At 38.2% G+C, this 21,345-nt stretch overlaps 1 long non-coding RNA gene and 1 pseudogene across 1 annotated transcript in view; both read right to left on the bottom strand.

Moving 5' to 3' along the window:
- LOC141521816 (uncharacterized) overlaps positions 1-21,345 on the bottom strand; it is a 41,072-nt gene that overhangs the window by 11,851 nt on the left and 7,876 nt on the right. The window lies entirely within an intron of this gene.
- Positions 1,983-19,882, bottom strand: LOC141508206 (large ribosomal subunit protein eL42-like; annotated as a pseudogene).

Genomic DNA, 21,345 nt, shown 5'->3' with positions numbered 1-21,345 from the left:
CAGGCTGCTTACACTAACCTAGTAGGCATTGGTGGTATACAGGAAACAGAAATTTCTTGTCAACCCTTGAAATGGAGAAAAGAAGATAAGGGGCTGTGACTCCTCTCGTAGTTGAAGGACTCCCCACAATAATATGGGGAAGAGATATATTATATCAATTAGAGGGTTAGAATTAGCACAGATTCTCTGATTGGGGCTGCTGTTGAGCTGGGAAGTGGAGTCTCTGATGCAGCTCCACAGGGGGACCAAGTTCCTCAAGCAGCAGTCTGCAGCCAAGCACCAGCCCCATAGCCAGCGAAAGTGATAAGAAGTCAACACTGAGGAATCAGCAGAAGTGGAATCTCTAAGGCAGTGCCACAGGGGATGAAGTTTCTAAGCTGAGTCCATACCAGCACAATGAACTGGATGTGGAGGACCTGCTTGCTGCTCCTTTTGACCGTGGTTGCTGGCCTGACTGCGCTATATGTGTTAAGCATGATCCAAACACCTAAACCTACGGGCAACTTTAGAGATTTCTCATCATTGCCAAAGACCCCAATGCAGAGCCTGATGTTGACCCAGACTTTGATGCAGACCCTGATGCTGAAGATGAATACAGTGAGTTTCACTTCTCAGTCTGCAGCCCCTGGCTTTGAAATCAAGATCTTTGCTCCAACAGCAGACAGCTGTGAATTGCTTGCTTCCTGTGTTGAGAGTGAAAATTTCATATGTTGTTGGACAGTTTGTTATGGTGATGGCTACTGTTCACAAGGTGCAGCAACTCCAGGTTGTGCTGGTGTTAACAGCTTAGGTGATTTCAAATGCTCTCTCTCATTCTCTGCCCTTCCCACCCTCTGCAGGGGGGCAGGGGAGAAGGGAAATCTTCCTTTTTGGAACTTCAGAACTCAAGCTTATGTCTCAGATGGAATGCAGCTTTGCTACAAGGACAAGACCCCTCCAAAAACTTATTTTAGAAATCAAGGGACCCCATGTCTTCTTCCTGGTTTGGAGAGGGTGGGGTTGGGCAATGACTATGTTTTTCAATAGGTTATTGATTGGAAAGCTTCTTGGTTCAATTAGTTTAAGAAAAAAGGGGAAGAAGATTTTTTTCTGGAATTGGGAAATTTGGATTTTGTCTTTCAAATGAAGTCTGTGCCTATGGCTTATATTTCTGTTGACCAGTCTTTTTTTTTTTTTTAACGAAGACTCAACATTTATTAAGCACCTTTAGTTGTGAAAGGTACAGTGCTAAGCACTGTACCAAGATACATAGAGCGACATAGACAAACATTCAGCCCGTGAGAGGGCTTAAAGGCTAATATGGATTTATGAAACACAAACAAACAATGTAAAATGAAAAACATTCTTTACTGTTCAACATCTTGCCCAGCTGTCATTCCTACCTCTCCCTAAACATAATTTTTATCAGTTTTCAATTCACAGGGATTTCAATCACTATTGATTAGTTCACAGAGAATTCAACCTAGAAATGGGAAGTCACTTCATTAATACTTTGAAAACAGGGTATGAATGAGTTTGACTAATAAATGACCAGGCAGTTCAATCATTAATATTTTTCAAATAGGGCAGCCCCTAAAAGTGATTAATTAAGTACTTTTAATTTGCTGAAAGTCTATAATAGGAATAAAATATTCCTGTATTTTTATTAGTGATTTTTTAAATTGATTTATATTCCTAATTTATCGAACTTTCAAGCTGCCTAGGAATCCAGGCTGTCAGCAACTGTTAGCCATAGTCCTAATAACCAAGTTCTCCAGGCTCCTTCCCCCAATGATCAGCTGGATTTTCTCTCTATAATATAAATCTCATTTAAGTAGATGATTAAATTACAACATTCGGTCACATCTTCAAAAACTATTCCTATGTGGGAACAGCTTCACATAGTACCAGACTTGTTTTTTTCTCAAGTCTTTTCCTTTCCAAGACAAAAAACACAAAAACCAAGGAATGGAATGAGATGGATTTTTTTCCCCTATCAAACAATGAAATTCAGAACTGGATCACTTGGCCCTTTCTCTTCTTAACTCCTCCCAGTTCAAAATGCTTAAACCTCTTCATGGCAATCTTCCTCTTAGACCTGCGGCTGGGTTCCACACAGTCAAGCCTCAGTACAATCTTTTTTGTTTTTGTTTTCCTTTTTCTGAAAACTTTCTTTTGTCTGCCCACCACAACAGCTCTGGTTTCGTCTTTTCCTCAGTTCCTTCAGGGAATCCTGGCTTTTCTCGAACTGCGTCACTTTCTGAGGCTTGCCGCACTTTTTGCACAAAGTTCTGCCGATTCAGGGACGTTCACCAAAGGATGACGCCGGGCTCTCCACCAGGCTCCTCCTGTGGCCAGGCCGCGGGGGTCCCTGGCCCAGCGCTCAGAGGCCAGCGCCCGGCCGGACGAGGACGAGCTGCAGAAGACGGCCGGCTTCGAGGGCTGACGGCGGAACACTGACCAGTCTTGATTGGTTATGTGTATATGTGTATTTGAACATCTATAGGGCATTTTATATCTCTCTACTGGCCTGGAGAAGTAGGAAAATGTTTCTATATTATGAGAGCTGGTACTGGCCAGAGTATCAGTATCAGCTTGGTAAATGTGATACAAGAGAGTTGTTTCTGTGTTCATGTTAGTGTCTAAACTCCTGTGTGTGCAATTCAGATCTGAAATAGTTAAATGTTACCTGAGTTAAGTTACTCCTTTTAGTTTGGGTTTTGAATTTGATTGCTTTGAAAGGTTTTTTTGTTGGCAAAAGAAAAAACTTTGTAAATTGGGGATAAAATGTATTTCAGGGAATTTGGGAATACTGGTTTTGTTAAATTGACATTTGTGTATACTATTTTTGAACTCTTGTTTACAACTTATGTGGCATTCATTATGTAATAATTTTATTTCAAAAACAAGAAGAGAGATATGTTGGGGACTGTTGTGTGTGGGAATACTGTAGATTATCAGCACCTGATGCCTTTGAGCATCAGACCCTTGTTTTTACTAACTGCCTCGGGAGTGGGAGTGGATGAGAGAGTGGAAAGGCATTTAAGCACTGGTGTTTTGGTAAATAAATGGAGCACTTGGAGATCTTAATGGAGTATTTGTCTCCTTTGTCTTCCTTGTCTCCTGCCCCTCCAACACTTGCCTGGGAAAGATAAGGGAGTCCAGAAATGGGACTCTACACAAATAGTTATTGATTAGAGAAATGCAAATTAAAACAATTGGGGTACCCCTCACAACAATCAGATTGGCCTAAATGACAAAAAAAAGGAAATTGATCAATGATAGATGGGATATGGGGAAATTGGGAGGCTAATTCATTGTTGGTATAGATATCATTCTGGAAAGCAATTTAGAACTATGCTCAAAGTGCAATAAAGTTGTTCATACTTCTTAATCCAGCAATACCAATACTATGTCTATATCCCAACAAGATGATAAAAAATGGAAAAAGTCCCACATGTTGAAAAATGTTTATAGCAGCTCTTTTTGTAGTGGCAAAGAATTGGAAATTAAGGAAATGTCCATCAATTGGGGAATGGCTGAACAAGTTATAGTATATAAATGTTGTGGAATATTATTATTCTGTAAGAAATCACGAGCAGCTGAACTTCAGAGAAGCATGGAAAGATTTGCATGAACTGATGCTGAGTGAAGTTAGCAGAACCAAGAGAACATTGTACACATTAACTACAACATTGTAAGATGATGAAGTATGATAAATGCAGTAGCTCTTCTCAATGGTTTGGTGATCAAGGACAATCATGAGAGACTTATAATGGAAAATGCCATCCACATTCCGAAAACAAAGTATGGATTCTAAATGCAGATACTATGCTGACTTTTAAAAACTTCTTTTGTGTTTTTTCTCTCTTAGTCATGAAATGTTTCCCCTTAGTTCTAATTCTTCATTTCATGACTAATATGGAAATATGTTAAACATGAATGTACATGTACAACTTTTACCAGATTGTTCACCACCTTGGGGAATGGGGAAGGAAGGGAGGGTGGTAGAAAAATGTGGAACTTATAAGCTTGCAAATGGATGAATGTTATAAACTACCTTTGCATGTAATTGGAAAAAATTAAATTTAAAATAAATTTTAAAAAGAAATATCTATTGGCTGATTGATCTCTCTAACTAGGTTATAAACTCTCTGAATACATAGATAATTTCTTCCTCTTTGTATCACACTGAATACATAGAGCTGGGGAAGTATATAGAGTATAGGGAAGAATAAGCATTTATATAATATCTATTATATGCTAACTATACTACAAATTTTGTCCTGACAACTCATTTAGGTAGAGATTATTAATATCCCCATTTTACAGTTGAAGAAACTATGGCAAACAGAAGTAAAGTGACTAGCCCATACTAGTAGGTATCTGAGGTTGGATTTGAACTCAGGTCTATCCCCTGTACCACTTAGCTACATCATCATAGTAATTCAGTGGAGGTTCATTGATTAAGGCTAATTTTTCATCTAAAAAGGGTCAGAAGAAAGAAACAAATGAAAGAATATTGAGATAGAGAAGATAATAGGAGAAAGACTAGTTATTCTTAGAATAAAACCCTATTTTTTATTTAGTCTTTCCATAGCCCTTTGAAAAGGACCTTCCCATGTTTGGTTAGGCTTAGACTCTCCAGAATACATTCTCTACCATACTTCAAGACCCTAAGTGCTTCACTTTTAAGAGAGGATCCCAAATTTCAAATCTCAAAGGACAGGACAAGGTATGCAATATGATTTTGGGTTTCAGAGTATAAGAGATTTTGAAGAAGTTGGAAAAGTAGGTCTACCATGCTTCATCCTTGTGAGGACTAACATAGAATGGTGGAAACAGTAGATGTCCTACAGTATTGGCATTCTCTATCAGGACTGTAGAACCTTAACTGGGTCTATATCTTGCCAATTCAATGTGTCTTTTAGAAGCTGTAGTTTGAGACTTTTCTTCTCCATCATAGTTTCTTCCCACAAGAGTCACTTTACTTTCATCCCAGTGCTGAGATTCCCAGCTGTGGCAAGTTTTCCTACCAACTCCCATATGGCTAAACTATTTCCTCTCTTTCTGTGTTGGCAAGTCAGAGGGCTGTTTGGAAGCTACCTGAGTTCACACCCTCTAGGCAGCCACACAAGATTGGGAGGAAGGTGCCTCTGTAAGGAACTGCCACCAAGCTGACCATAAATTCATGAATAAACCACCCAGATCTCTCTTCTGTGCAACAAAAAGTTAACTGGAGGGGAATGTGTCCTGCACTACCAATAGGAAAGTAGGGAGATGGTTTGTTCTGAAAATCTGTGGGAGAGTATATTCACATTCTTATTATCTATTTTACTAAACTATTTAACTAAATTGATTTGGCTGGGAACTAGTAGCTCTCTGGACAAATCTAATAAATGAAAGGCTTATGAGCTGAGATTTTCGATGACCTAAAATGTTTCATGAAGATGGAATGTTTTGGAGGGAGTCTACAATCAAGGGAGAGACAGGTTACACCCCTATAAGATGCCACAACAATGCTACAGTAAATTCATAAGATTCAGTTTAATAATAAAATTTAAAGTATTTGGATTGAAAAAATCACAAGAACAATGTGATTGTACACAGTAACAATGATCTGCAGCAATTCCAAAGAACTCATGATGAAAAATTTTAATCCCCCTCTAGAGAGAGAACTGATAAACTCTCCATGCAGATTGAAGCATTTTTTAAAACTTCATTTTTCTTGTTTTTGTTTCCCCACAACATCGTAAATATGGAAATGTTTCATACGAAACATTTGTAGTTATAATAGATAATAGATAATGTATTTCTTGATTTCTCAATAGGAAGGGAAAAGGAGAGGAAAAGAGAAAGAATTTGGAACTGAAAATAAAAAATAAAATAAAAAAAAACATAAAAACCCCCAAATGCAATGTAGGAAGGAGATTGTCTAGAGAGTAGTTCATTCTGAAAAATGCTGGGGGTATTTTTAGTCTTCAAGCAGGCAAGTGACTTGACCAAGGTCACATAGCTAGTACATGTATAAAACTAGATTTGAACTCAGGTCTTCCTGACTCCAGACCCAGCAGACTTTCCACTGCACCACCTGGTTGCCACTCTTAGGGAGCACATTGACAAACTGGAGAGTGAACCAGATGGTGAAAGATTTTAAGACCTTATCATATGAGGATTGGTTGGAGGAACTAGGAAGAAAAGACTTGGGGGAGGGATGTCTTACATGATAGCTTTCTTCCAAGTATTTGAAGTGCAACTTGTCAAACTGAGGTTAGACTTTTTCTGCTTGGTTCTAAAGGACAGAAGTGTCTAAGCAACAAAGAGGCAAATTTATGCTTAATAATAACAATAAGCTAACATTTATATAACACTTACTATATATATCATGCTCTGTGATAAGCAATTTACAATTATTGTCTTTCAGTCCTCAGAACAACCCTGGGAAATAAGAGCTATCATTATCTCCATATTATAGATGAGAAAACTGAGGCCAAAAAAAAGAGGTTAGGTGAATTGCCACCTAGATCTCTCTAAAAACTAAATAAGTAATGAATTTTCCTCTCATTGGAGGGCTTCTGGCAATGATTGAATAACCACCTCTGGGGAACTGTTGTACTGGGGCTTTTGCTAATGTACAAAATGGCTTGTTGGCTCTTGCTATTCTAAGGTTCTGTAGGTCCTAGCTACATGATACATCCAATCCTAAAGAAGATGAAAGGGTCCCAAAGACAAAATTTCTATCTCCCATTTCTGCCCAAGGTGTTTCTGGTCAAACTATCCTATAAAGAAAAAGAGTTGTCTGCTTCTTTCTTAAAAACCTCTAAAGGGACAGAAAAACCTGGGAAAATTTGTAAGAACTGATGCAAAGTGAAATGAGCAAAATCAGAATAGTTTATATAGAAACAGCAATATTTATAAAGATAATCACCTTTGACCAACCAGAATTCCAAAGGACTAATTATGAAACACGTTTTCTCCTTCCTGACAGAGAACTAATGGGCTCAGGCTAGAAACTGAAGTATGTTCTTTCTCTCTCACACGCACTTTTTAAAAAAAATATGACTTGGGGCGGCTAGGTGGCACAGTGAATAGAGCTCCAGCCCTGGAGTCAGTTCAAATCCAGCCTCAGACACTTAATAATTACCTAGCTGTGTGGCCTTGGGCAAGCCACTTAACCCCATTGCCTTGCAAAAACCTAAAAAAATAAATATGGCTAATGTGGAAATTTGAATTTCATGTATTTTGCAAATTTTTTTAAATCCCCAAAAGGAAACTAACCTCACCTTTTCCACTAATCCCATTGCCTCATAGCCCTTATAGCAGGAGATTCCCCCTAATATTTGATTCAAATACTAATCCCCAGCCACAGTCTAATCCCAGTATGGCACCAACGTCCTGACCTTAATGGACAAGTTTGGCTGCTCACAACTGCTGTCATTAATTCTATGGTGGCTCCTTTGGGTCTCCCTCATACATGAATCTCTAATCTTATAACTTCTCATTAATAATCTGTGACCACATTCTTAGGACTACTTCCCCTGAGTTTCAGCCCCTCAGTCATTGCTTTGCTTTACTGGGTGAAAGAACTTAGTTGACAATAAAATAAATACATTTTTAAAAAAAGAAAAGGGAGATAAGACTAATGAAGTGAGCTCCAAAGGTCTAATCTAGGAATGTGCAGTTTGGAAACCTTAATAAAATCATTAGTGGCATCTGTGTTCTGAAAGGTACTGTATAGTGCTACAAAGGTGATTGGTTATTACTGTTGTAGATGCTATGTCTACTTGGTCTTTTCATCTTTCCTCTTAAGTAAATTTCTTTACTTTGGTTTAGTTCCAAGGAAATTGTTTCCAGGAAGGTTTTTCCATTCCATCCTCCAGGCCAGGGGGCAATTAACCTAGAAGATATAAGTGGCAGGAGTTGTCCTAAGCAGAGACCTTTGTCTCTCCTCTTCTAGAGGAAAGTCTTGGATAAACCCTGCACCCTTGGGGATTAGGGACTTTCTTGTCCCACCTCCATTTGTCTGATAAGATAGTGAAATGGGAATCTGGTGAAGGCCAAGCTTACTCCCAAAGAATAAAACTTGTGCTGGAGTTTCTCCACCAATGTGAAAGTCAAGGCTCATGTGGTTTTCATTGTTGTTTTGTTGCTTCAGTCATCTCCCACACTTTATGTCCTTATTTGGGGTTTGTTGTCAAAGATATTGGAATGGTTTACCATTTCCTTCTCCAGCTTATTTGAGTTGAGAAAACTGAGGCAAATAGGGTTAAATAACCTGCCCAGGTTCATACAGCTAGTCTGAGTGTCCGAGGCTAGATTTGAACTCAGTTCTTCCCCATTACAGGTACAGTGCATTCCATCTACTATGTCATCTAGCACAACACATGGTATGTTATTGCTGACCTCAGGATCTGTGGTTGATTTCCAGTATGTATTTCAAATTCAAGATTCCTTACTTACTAGCACTACACCTTTCCTAAGGTCTTTCTAGACCTCTTTGAGGCCAGTCCACCCCCACTCACCATTAAACTACTTCTCTTTAATTCTATTCCCTACCCTCCTACCACAAACTAATTACCTAATTCCACCTATTCAAAATCCTGATAGAATTCCACCTTCAGAAATAATGACAATTGCTTACAGGTGTTAAGTATTTTTAAGACTTTCAAATTCTTTGTCTCATTTGATATCCAGGTGACATAGGTTGGTTAATTTTATCTCCCTTCTACAATTTTAGAGCTGAAAGGGGCATCAAAAGTTAGTTCAGTCTAACCATCTCATCTTATGGGCAAGGACTTCTCTGTAGTAATGGCAGAACCAGACCTCCTGAATCCCAATCTAGATTTCTTTGCTGCTAAAGAAGGGATGAGAATGAGGAGCTTATACAATTTCTTTCCAATGGAGTCTCATTTTTTTCAAGACACTGTAAAGGTGTTGTAGTGAGAAGAAAATGGTCAGCTAAAGGTTCACGTAGAATGGAAGGAATTCATGTAAAAGGTCAACTGTGGCCTAGAAGGAATTTTAGAGACAAAACAGTTTAAGTATTGTTATGAACTAAAGGGAAAGAGAGACTTAGGAGCAGGAAACCATTAATTCCTAAACAATCAAAACATCCAAAGCCACTATGAAAGGTATAGGAGCACGAGAGGTTATTTGGGGGATGACACTCCCCACGAGCAGTCTAGTTTATGAAAGGAAAAAAAAACATAGATGTATAAGCATTAAGGAATTGAATGGGGACAGGAGAGTTTGGGGAGAGGGCACTCCCCAGAGCTAGCTGCTTTCCAAAGGAAAACTAATAGCACAACTGAGCAATGGGCAAGTTTTTAAAGAGAACATAGGGAGCCATAGGAAGAGGTGGGTGTGGGAAGCTAAGAGAGCAGAGTTGAGGTAATTAGGGATATGTTGATGAGGGGCAGTAGCTCAAAGTCTTAATACTTTGGGGCTTGGGCAAGGACCATTTTTTTAATAGGATTTCAGGAAGGTGCTATATCTTTACTAAAAGTTCATTGACCTCATCACAATAACTCAGACAATGGGATGGGGCAAAGATACATGGTCAGTACAGAGGGTACAGATTGATAACTATGAAACATTATTTTCTATCCAATATTTCCCCTACTTCAATGGGATAGATTTAAAAATAGGGACAAGCCTAAGAATAATGAAAAAGTAAAACAAAGGGTGAGTCATCCCATCCTGTTCCCTTCTAAGTTCTGCCATTTCTGTCTCTCAAGAGATATCTTCTCCTGCTCTTCCTCACAGGGTCTTCCTTTCATTCTGCCTTTGAACAATCCCAGCTGCCAGGTTAGTTTAAGGAGTTTTCTAGGAGAATTTGGGAGGGCTCTAAAAAACTTTCAAATCAAAAGAATAACTCCCTAGTAATGAAATTTCAAGCAATATGTCAGAGTAGTCATGGGGAATCCTCAAATCAATCACCATTGATTAAGTACCTGCTCTGCATCAATCACTGTTCTGGAAATTGGAAAAAGCATTGGAAAAGCATTGGAAATCACACCACAAGGCCAAGGGAGAAGGTGAACCTTCCTTAAAAAGTTCTTTCTAGCCCTAAAACTGATTTCCTTAAGATTCTTTTGCATTTATTAGGTATTTCCTGGTATAATAAAGGTTGTGAACAACACAAAGAAAGCAATTGGAGCCTAGAAATATGATTTTAAGATAGGAATGGGCTAAGGAATATTTCTTGTTTAAGCAGAAAACATTTTTATTTTGCTCTTTCCCTTCTTCCTCCCACCTCTCCCACCCTCACCACCACCTCCATTTCTCTTTCATCTTTAGTGAGGAAAAAAGAAAGACTAGGAAGAAAATAAAACAAAGAGAAACTGGAAACTAAGAAGAATAGAAAAGCAAGAGGCAAACACTCTACTCACTGCGGAGAGATGAGTAAAGGGGGAAGGGAAGGAGAACACTGAGTCTGAAAGAATTGAGGTACAGAGAATCAGAAAAATAACCAAAATAGATCTGAGTAGCAAATGACAAATTATTTTCTATCTAATCTCTCTTGAACTCTTGGCATTGCCAACACTGGCTGTTCACCCTGATAGTGCCTCCCCACAGAAGTCTATCTTCCTATTTGCTCTCATTGGGAAATGACTGGGCATAGAGAGTAGGGGGAGATAGGGCAAGGCAGGGAGGAAGTGATATCTATTTCCTCTTCATTCAGCTGAATCATCCACTAGCTCCGGTGACAGCTGCCCTTTTCTTTATGGAGCTTTTGGAGAAATTAACTGGGAAGAGTTGCTACCTTATATGCCAACTGACTCCAGAAATGTCAAATGTCAGCCCTCACTAAGAAGCTTCTTCTAGCTACTTTCTCAAATCAGGTAGTGACAGATAGCTCTGATTTTCCTGAACAAATTAAAAAGGCGGTCACTTATTGCAGATACTGTTCTTGAAAGCAAGTGAAACTTGTTACTTGTTTCTTGTTACTTGTTTCACCTTAGATTGATTAGGCTGCAACCATTTCCCTTCAAATATCAAAGAATTGCATTCTCTGCTCTATAAATCTAATATTGGCAAAAACGGCCAAAAAAAAATCTACTTTCATTATGTTTAGAGGGTGAAAGGAATGTCTGTTAAAGGAACTGGAGATGTTAAGCTTAGAGAGATTTAGTGAATTCAGGGACTCATAATCATCCTCAAGCATTTGAAGCAGTTTCTTTTGGGAGAGGAATTAGAACTATTCTGCTTTAATCCAGAATGCATAACAAGTAATAATGAATAGAAGTTATAAAGAGATCAATTTAGCTCTAGCATGTTATTATTGCTCAGTCCAACTCTGGTGACCCCATTTGAGGTTTTCTTGGCAGATACTAGAGTGATTAGCCATTTCCTTCTCCATCTCTTTTGAGGAACTGAGGTAAACAGGGTTAAGTGATTTACCCAGGATCACATTGCTAATAAGTTTCTGAGACTGGATTTGACTTATTTAGGTCTTCCAGACTCCAGCCAACACTCTACCCATTGTGCCACTATTCAAAACATTATCTTTAAATCTGTTCAAAAACCAATGAGATGCCTGAGCTGAGGCAGTGAGTCATTTCTCATAGGAGATTTTCAAGTAGTTTGGATAAGCAATCAATCAAAAAGTATTTATTAATTAAAACTCATACCGGGTTAAGTGCAAGAGATACAAAATCAAAAATCAAATAGTTCCTGCCCTCAAGAATCTTTCTCCCTGAAAAAAACACAAGTATACATACATACATATATATATATATATATATATATATGTATATGGACTTAGTCAAGCCTTTCTTTCCCTTAACCCAAAATTCTCCTCTCTTTTAACTGTCATTGCTTAGATCCTTGGTTTCTCAGATGATCAGGGAGTCATCAGTTGCATTTCTTTTCATTAAACTACCTTGTCATTGCTCCCTAAAATCTTCTCTGCCCCCTTAGCTATGTCCTTCAGACTGCTGGGTATTGCTGTCTGATTTGACTCTAAAGCAGTGAAATGGATAGCGCAAAGGGCCAAGAGTCAAAAAGACTCAGCTTCCTGAGTTGAAATCTGACCTCAGACTCTAATTAGCTGTGTGACCCTAAGCAAGGCACTTAATCCTGCATACCTCAGTTTCCTCATCTGCCAGATGAACTGGAGGATGAATAGCAAATCACTCCATTATCTGTGCCAAGAAAACCTCAAATGGGGTCATGAAGAATCAAACAGAGCTGAAAAATAATTAAACAACAATACTTCAAGGATGCCTAGGAGTTGTCATTTACCCTGTTGCACCATTTCAAGGATTACTGGGACTTTCTTTTGCCCTAAAAGTGACACCTCCTTTATGTGCTGCTACCTTTAATTTAAATGTGAAGTCCTTGAGAGCAAGAATGGTATTGCAGCAAATTCCAAATCCTCAGCTTTGATTCCTTGAATAGACTCCAAACTGTACTTTTCCAAGCTTACTTTTCATTCTTCCCCTATGTAGTATATCCTCATCCAAGCAGACTGGTGCTCATTATTCTCCTAAAATACCATATTCCTTCTTGCCTCTCCAGTCCCAGTTTATGTTATTCTTACCTGGAAGGCCTTCCCCAGTCTTCTTATCTATGTAAATCCTGCCCATCCTTTAGGGCCCCACTTATGTCTTATCTTCTTTGTATTCAATTCAACAGATATTTATTAAACATATACTATCTACCAAACCCTGTGAACTGAAGATAGAAATTTAAAAAAATAGAAATAGTCCTTTTCCTCAAGGGAAGAAACAAATGTTCATAGATAATTAGATAAAAAATATGTTTGGTCCAGACTGATGATTTCATCTGGTTTGGGAAATTCCTGGCATGAAAATTCCCTTTCCTGAAGCAGGTTAGCAACTCCTCTGTAGCATCCTTCTAGAGATATACCCACTGGGTTAAATGACTTCCTTATTGTCTCACAGGAAGTATGCATCAGTGTCAGAACCCCTATCCACTATCAGACTTCTCTAGACTTTGGAACAGCTAGGGCAAAGGCTAGAAAAGGAAGATAGAGTATCTTATGCAAGGAACAGAAAGTAGGCTGGTGTAGCTAGATAGTAGGGTTTGTGAAAAAGGACTAATGTGCAAAAAAGACTGGAAAGGTAGGAAGGGCCTAGGCAGGGAAGAGCTTTAAATGTCAGACAGTGATTTTATATTTGATCCTAGAGATAACAGAAAGTCAATAGAGCTCATTGAGCAGGGAGGAACTTGAGGGGTTTTTTTGGGTTTTTTTGCAAGGCAAATGGGGTTAAGTGGCTTGCCCAAGGCCACACAGCTAGGTAATTATTAAGTGTCTGAGGCCGGATTTGAACCCAAGTACTCCTGACTCCAGGGCCGGCGCTTTATCCACTGCACCACCTAGCCGCCCCGGAACTTGAGTTTTTAGGAAAAAAATCACCTTGTCAGGTGAGTAGAAGCTGCACTGAGAAAAGACCAGAGGCAAAGAGACCTGTTTGAAGGTTACTGAAGAAATCCTGAACTAACACTGTATTAGCTATGTGAATGGAGAAAAGGGGATGTATACAAGAGATGTAATGAAGGTAGAAGTGAAAAGATTTTGCAACACATTGGATGTGTGGAGAGAGTAAGAGTGACCCCCCACATATAAAAGTCAACACTGAGGGGCATCTAGGTGGTGCAGTGGATAGAGCGCCGGCCCTGGAGTCAGGAGGACCTGGGTTCAAATCCGGCCTCAGACACTTAATTACCTAGCTGTGTGACATTGGCAAGTCACTTAATCCCATTCCCTTGCCAAAAAAAAAAAAGTGACACTGAGAGTACCAGCCTAAGTGATGGCAAGATGCCCATCATATTCATTGGGAAGTTCAGAAGTGGGGAAAAGATAATAAACTCTCTTTTTTGGACATGTAGAGTATGAGATGCCTGAGGGACATACAGTTTGAGCTATCTACAAAATGGTCGGAGATGTATGTTTAGCTTATTTATTAAAAAGGAATTCTCATACTATTGCAAGTAGAGAACCATTGCCTTAGATGATAATAAATAAATCAATCTCTATGAACTTTTTCTCAGAATCAGAAGTCTATTAACTATCATTTCCAGGCTCTTTGCTCAGCACCTCACATTTTGGCATTTGGAGCTTCCTGGCTCCAGAACTTGACATTTCAGCCAAGTTCTCTTCTTTTCCAACTACCTCCAGGTGGTCACAAGTCTTTATTAGGTTTAAAAAATTATCTATGTTCTTTTTTTTTACATCACTGTTATTCCCCTCCACCAAACAGAACCCTCCCTTTGAACAAATAAGCACAATTAGATGAAATAAAAATATCCCAAAAAGCTTTGGATATGTGTGAAAATTATGCTTCATTACTTACCTATAGTTGTCCACCTTTGCTAAGAGATGGGAGGAATATTTCAATGTTAGTACTTTTAAGTCATGATTAGTCACTACATTAATCAGAGTTCTAAAAATTCTTTCAAGTTGTCTTCTTTTATATGATTGTGGTCATGTTGTAAGTTCTTTTTCCTGGCCCTAACTTATTTCACTCCAGCTAAAGCTCATGCCAGGATTCTCAAGTATCAAAGGTTCCTTTGGCAGTTCACTTTTTAGCCCCTTATTCTCCTTCCTAGCAGATAATGGCACAGTATTATTAGATTTGTTTCTTTACTGAGCTATGAAGCATTTTATAGTTTGCTTGTACAAAGAAATGTCCTTCTTAGATCATGGGGGCAGGTCAAGTACCCAGGACAAGAAGAATCAGTCCAATGTGTGTCAAAAGCCAGATAGCTAACATAGCAAGCACAGAGTGGAGAGTCAGTCAACTCCATATCAGCAATGATAGAGACAAAAATCCTGAATATCAAGAGGTCAAGAATTAGGGGAGACAAAGCAGGGGGGAGATAAAGGAGAGAAGAGAGGGAAGGACAGACAGAGAGAGAGAGAGACAGAGGGGATGAGAGACAGAGACAGGAGAGACAAAGGCAGACAGAGATAATACCTGAATTAGGCAATGAAAGTGAGGAAGGGATGTCAGGAAAGTTCCCAGGTAAGTATATGTAAAAAGCTGCCAAAAGCTAGATAAAGAGATTATAAAGCCCAGGCTCCTAGCTGAAAAAAAAAATGTTATTGATCCCAAGTTAACCGTGTTTGAACTCTTGGCAAGTGTTTATGAGTTTCTTTGTCCAGATTTGTCCTCAGGTTGTAAGTGGCTCTGAAAAAACTATTTTTGTTCTTGACCTGTGGTTTTATCAGCATGGGGAACTTAAAGAATCAAAATTCCTTTGAGAGGATGGGCAATTTAGAGTCCTTACAACCCTTGAGAGCTAAGTAACTTTCCCATAGGCACATAATTAGAATGTGTCAGAGGCACAGAGAAACCTGACTCTAAGGTCAATTTTTTTGGTCTTTATTGGAGAGGATGATGATAGCTGAAATTTATAGAGTACTTTTTAATTTGGTCCTAGGAATAACCTAGTATAAATTAAGTAATGTGGATATTGTTCTTCTCATTTTATAGGTGAAACTAAGCCTCAGAAAGGTGAAGTAGACTTGTCCAAGGTTGCACAAGTATTATACTGATCTGATAGGTAGGGGGACTCAACTAGACTCAGTTGATTGAAGTGAGAGAGATAGAGGGTGAGAGAGACAGTGATAGAAACATGAAACATACAGGGAAAGAGAGAGAGAGAGAGAGAGAGAGAGAGAGAGAGAGAGAGAGAGAGAGAGAGAGAGAGCACACCTGGGAGAGAGAGACAGAGGAAGAGACAGACAGGCAAAAGGTGAGAGAGACAGATGGGAAGAGAGAGAGATGAAGGGAGACAAAAGTGGGGGGGGAAGAGATAAAGGAGAGAGAGACAGAGGACAGAGACAGAGACAGGGGGAAAAAGACAGAAGGAGTTACAAAGACCTGAATACCTGAAAACCATTTTTTAAGGGTTATGATCTTTTTTCTAAACATTTCAAAATACATTTCAGCAAACCAGTGCATAAAAAAATAAACAGCAATTTCCTCACAATTTAGGAATATAGGAGATTGGCTATTACTAAGGCTGAATTAGAAGTAGGTTTTCATGTTCAAGGACAATGATTCCCCCAACTTCTTGAAACAGTTGAAGAAGTATTTTTCAACCTCCCTTTCCTCCACTCTGGTGTTTTGGATGACACTCCATTTTTGAAGCATGATTAGAATTCACAGCTCCCCCTTCTCTCGGTAGAGAAAGCAGCACCTTCAACCCAGTGTCTAACATAGTCTAGCATTCCTCACTGAGCCTGTTTTATCATCTGTAAAATGGTGATAATAATGCCTGTACTATCTGCTTCATTGAGTTACTTCTATGTGCATTGTAACTTAGTTGTAACTAAGAAGCAACATGTCAATTGGAACTGTTATCAATATTATGTTTTATTTAGTTTGAAGGAACCTCCTTCAGTAGGTTAACAAGAGAGAGCTCCCTCAGAGAGAGGGGCTTCTCTTTTGCTTTCCTTTGTATCCCTAGGGGTTAGCACAGTACTAATTTAATAATTAATTGCTGACTGGCTGACTGACTGACTGACTGACTGACTGGGATGAAGGTTTAGAAGGATGGATGGGACAAGATCTACAAGGTCTGCAAGTCTGAAGATTCTTAGGTGCTATTGTTCCCTGGGACCATAAGACCTTTAATTTGATTTGAATTTTGAGGATTGGTAATGACTGTTCAGAAGAACACTACATTTGTTTTTCATTTCTTATTTCCTGGCTACCTTGTTCCTTTGACCCTCTGCAGGATTAGGGGCCAGATGACAGGTATAATGCCAGGATCTTCACCCCTGATAAAACTTGTGAGGACCAATGCATCTCTACTCAGTGACTTACAAAAATTAACTCCATTTTGGAATCTTGAGCAAGACTGGGGGGGAAGAATTTTTTTTCCTGTTTCTTTCTTATTTAGGGTAAATCAACAAGGAAGACAATAGAGCAACCAGGGAAAACTAGACCCAGCCCCTTGGCACTGAAAGTTCCCCAGGAACCAGATTGTTCTGGGAGAGAACACAGTCCTTCCATAATATCAGAAAAGAATACTAAGACACAGAAGATACAGCCCTGTAAGAAGTATCCTTTGCAAACTGAAGAATAGGCAGCTCCCTACCTTTTTAATGCTGGTTCAAAGATAATTTACCTTAAAGCACAAAAATCAATCAGTAAACTGAGGAGGCTTTATTACTCACTGACTTTAAAAGATGAGTACATTTTTATTCATTAGGAAAATGAGGGCTAGCACACAGTGCTTGTGTGTGTGTGTGTGTGTGTGTGTGTGTGAGAGAGAGAGAGAGAGAGAGAGAGAGAGAGAGAGAGAGAGAGAGAGAGAGAGAGAATGAGGAAAAGTCTGAGGAAGAAGAAGAGTTAGAGTAATGAGAAATAAAGTTGACTTGGTAGATTAAATTTGGAGGTTCACTGAAATGGAGAAGGGTTGGATTCGAGATTTGAAGCAGTAAGGAGATACTGAATTTGAGTTGTGACATGATGAAAAGAGGCATTTAGGAACATATATCTGGCAGAAGTGTATGTATCTCTAGTCTAGACTACAGGTAATTGATGTGATTAATCCAAGTGTTAGGTAGTAAGGACTTAGACTAAGGCAGTAGTAGTAGTATTAGAAAATGAGGATGAGATTTTGGGGGAAATTGTAAAATTCAAAAATAAATAAATAAAATTATCTTTAAAAAAGGAGATGAGAAGTGACTTGATATATAGATTAGGGCACTGGAGTCAGGAATTCTTACTTTGAACTCAGGAATTAATTACCTGGGCAAATCACCTAACTTCTCTCATTCCTAATCTGTGAAATAGAATAGTAACTACCTCACAGTGTTGTTGTGCTAATAAAATGATATATGCTATTTATCACTTTTTATTCCCCTTCATATTCTTAATCACTTAAATGCCTATGAAATGATGGGGGGTTGTCTATAGTTTCCTTCAGCTCAAAAATCTATGAATCACACAAATTATTTCAAAGGAACAAATTACAAAACTTCATGGCAGATTAAGAAATTAAGTCTTGTGATGGATGATACATATATGTATATAGATATAGATATAGATATAGATATAGATATATAGATATATACAGATTAGCTAGTTCTATCAACAGGGACTGCTTTACATTATACTTTCAGTTTGACCTGAAATTTATTCATGTTTTTGTTGTTATGTCATGTTAAGGGTAGCTAGGTAGCACAGAGGATAGGGTACTAGGCCTGGGGTCAGGAAGCCCTGAGTTCAAACCAGACCTCAGATATAGTAGTCATCTAACCCTTCAAATATTGGAAATCAGCTATCAGGTTCATCCTTAAGTTTCCTTTCTCTTCTCCTGTCCCCCAGAATAAGCATCCTTTATTTCCCCAATGTCTCCTCATATGACAAAATTTCCATACTGTTCACCTCACTCGGGATGTGATTTCCCTCTTTTGTATGTTGTCCAGCTGATCAGTGTTCTAGTGTTCTCTTAAAACAAAATATACAGAACTGAAGATAATAAATATTCCATATATAAGCTTGTAAGAATACAGAAGGAATGTTACTGCTTCCCTTGTTCTAGACACCATGCTGCTATTATTATAGCCTAAGATTACATTAGTGTTTTGGTTAGCCACATTACACTGTTGAGTCATAATGAATTTGCAGCCAACCACTGTATCTTTCTTTTTATTTGTTTCTTTCTTTTTGTGTCATCTCATCATTGTACTTTTTTCTCTCTCTCTCTTTCTTTCTTTCTTTCTTTCTTTCTTTCTTTCTTTCTTTCTTTCTTTCTTTCTTTCTTTCTTTCTTTCTTTCTTTCTTCATGAACTGCTGCTAATCAGGGTTTCTCCATTCAACCCACATGTGGGACAATTCATCTTTAAGGGGTAGTGTGACTTGGTAGATCCATCCAAATCCAGATCTGAAGTCAAGAAAACCTAGGATTGAATCATGCCTCTGCCTTTATTATAGCACCTTCCTCATAGAGTTATTAGGAAACTCAAAGGAGATAATATTTTTGGAGAAGTATTTTTAGATAAATATTTAGATAATTAATAGATAAGTATTTTTTGCAAACCCATGTTATATTTAAATATTATTCCTATAGAGTCTCTGAAAGTCTTAGTGCAGTTTTAAGTTACTAAACCTTTTAATAAAGGGTGGTCCAAAAGTCTTTGTGGAGTTTTACACTTTTAGTAAGTTTATTAAAATAAATTAATGCCCTTTGTTTAAAATTTAAACTTTAATTCACAATTTGCTTTTTCTATTTTAATATTAATTCTCTTAATTTTTATTGAAAAGAAATTTAATGCCAGGTATCTCAGTGTAATCTTAAGCAATTAAAGCTAAAAATCGCACTAAAACTTTTTGGATGCTCATTATTACATTTTTATTTTTTTTTTAGCATTCAACTTTACAACTAACTGTTCCTCCCAATTTGGGTCATATTTAAATTTGACAAGTTTTCTCCCATTTATTTCTTCAATCAGGTTATTGATTTAAAAAAAAGTTGAACCAAAGTCAGAGTCTTATAGCCTTTTATTAGCAACTGGCACTGGAAACCAATAAAAAAACACCATCAGTGATACTTCTGATCTGCAGTAAGTCCAGTGACCCTACCAAAACCTTTCCTGAACTCTCAAAATCCTCTAGATGCTAAAATTCCTTCCTCAACTTTCTCAGTCTCTTGCCTGAATCTCTCCTTTATATTTTGTCTTGGACCACAGTTGGTTGTCTATACATCTGTGTCTCTCATCTTTATACATCCAGTACCTTGCATAGTCTCTTAACATAGCCTTTCAATATGCCATGATTCTGGAATATCATCAATGTGGGTACCCCTCCATTGATTCAGAATCATCCAGGCCTACTCATTGTTAAAGTTTATCCATGCTCCCCCATAGCTTAAGGAAGGGAAGGAGCTACTTACTACTACCCCCGCTTCGGTTCCCCATGCTGGGGTCCTTTCTCAAGTTCTTTAGACATTCCAAGGAAACTCAAGGTGTACATAAAGCATCTATCAGTTATCTTTCCAACAAATTGACCAACTGTTTAACTGAATTGAACGGGGGGGGGGTAAAATACCCTTGAATGTTTCTTTCAATTTTAAAGTTATAATATTCTCATACTTTTCCTCTCCTTTGGTAATAGTATTCTGGAATCTACAAGCCAAGAAAAATTAAATCAAACTAATACTGTAAAAATCCTGTAGGAAACTTGACTATCTCCTCTCTTACTGGGTGTGTGACCTTGGGCAAGTCACAACCTTTCTGGACTTCAGTGTCCTAATTTGTAAATGAGATGGTTAGAGAAGATGGCCATTAAGACCTTTTCCAGCCCTTGATGTTGTGATCTATTGCCAAACTGACTTTCATGAAGCAGCTGGTAGCTCTAGGGACAAGCCCAGAGGCAAAGGCTGATCTTCAGTCTTCTGACCTCCTTGGGCACATTAATATACAGGGGGAAAAACAAAATCTAATCTATTAAAATGCAAGAAAATACTTGGATAACCCAGTGAGAAGGAAAGGAAATCAATTTGATATTCACCTTTGGTTCTGCTACTGAATCTGGCAGAAAATTCAAATCCTCTTTAAGAAAAAAAAGTTGCCTGTATTCCATATTTAATTTACACCCAGACTCTCCTAATGTGAGCTGAAGACATCACTCATTTACCCACCTCCTGCTGTTCTCCTTTTGAGAAATGAAACTCTGGATCATAAAAATAGCTCTCTTGCAGTTAAAAGGAAGAAAAAAGCAAAGGGGGGAAAGCAGAAGGAAAATTGTATATCGCCATCTCTTCTTTCAGACAAATGTCTGATCAGGATGGCATTTGAGAACTAAAGACATTCCAAACCGCAGCTACAAAAGACTCATTCGTCCCTGGGGTTAGTTTTTAGAAGTGACTGCTGAGAGCAAAGATTAATTTTAGAACAGAAATTCTAACTGGCTCATTCTGAGATCCTCTGAAAATAATCAGGCCCATTTCAAGTTGGCTGATCTTTTGGGAATCTCGTGATCCACTGGTACCTGTCCAGGGCTTGGATGATATGGGAGGTCACTTCTTTGCCAAAGAAGGCTTCTTTGAGCACTTAAATGGCTTCAATTGTCAAACAAAGTTGGCATGATCATAAGAGAAAAACAAAAAAGAATCTCTGATATATATTATCCAAACTCCAACACCCTCTGTCACTACTCAATACATCTCCTGCTGAGGGATTATTGTTATTCTGAAATTATACCTTAGAGATCATCTAATCTAGTAGCCTCATTTTACAGATGAGGAAACCAGGAAAATGATGTACTATGAAACTATGAAGGTAGTCAGAAGCAGAGCTAACATGAACACTATAAATGTATCATATATATGTATATGTGTGTGTTATATATGTTTATACAGATATATATATATATATATATA

Source organism: Macrotis lagotis, chromosome 1, assembly GCF_037893015.1.
Source record: "Macrotis lagotis isolate mMagLag1 chromosome 1, bilby.v1.9.chrom.fasta, whole genome shotgun sequence".
NCBI lineage: Eukaryota > Metazoa > Chordata > Mammalia > Peramelemorphia > Peramelidae > Macrotis > Macrotis lagotis.
The sequence above is the reverse complement of the archived record's forward strand: the minus strand, read 5'-3'. Positions and strand labels throughout refer to the sequence as shown.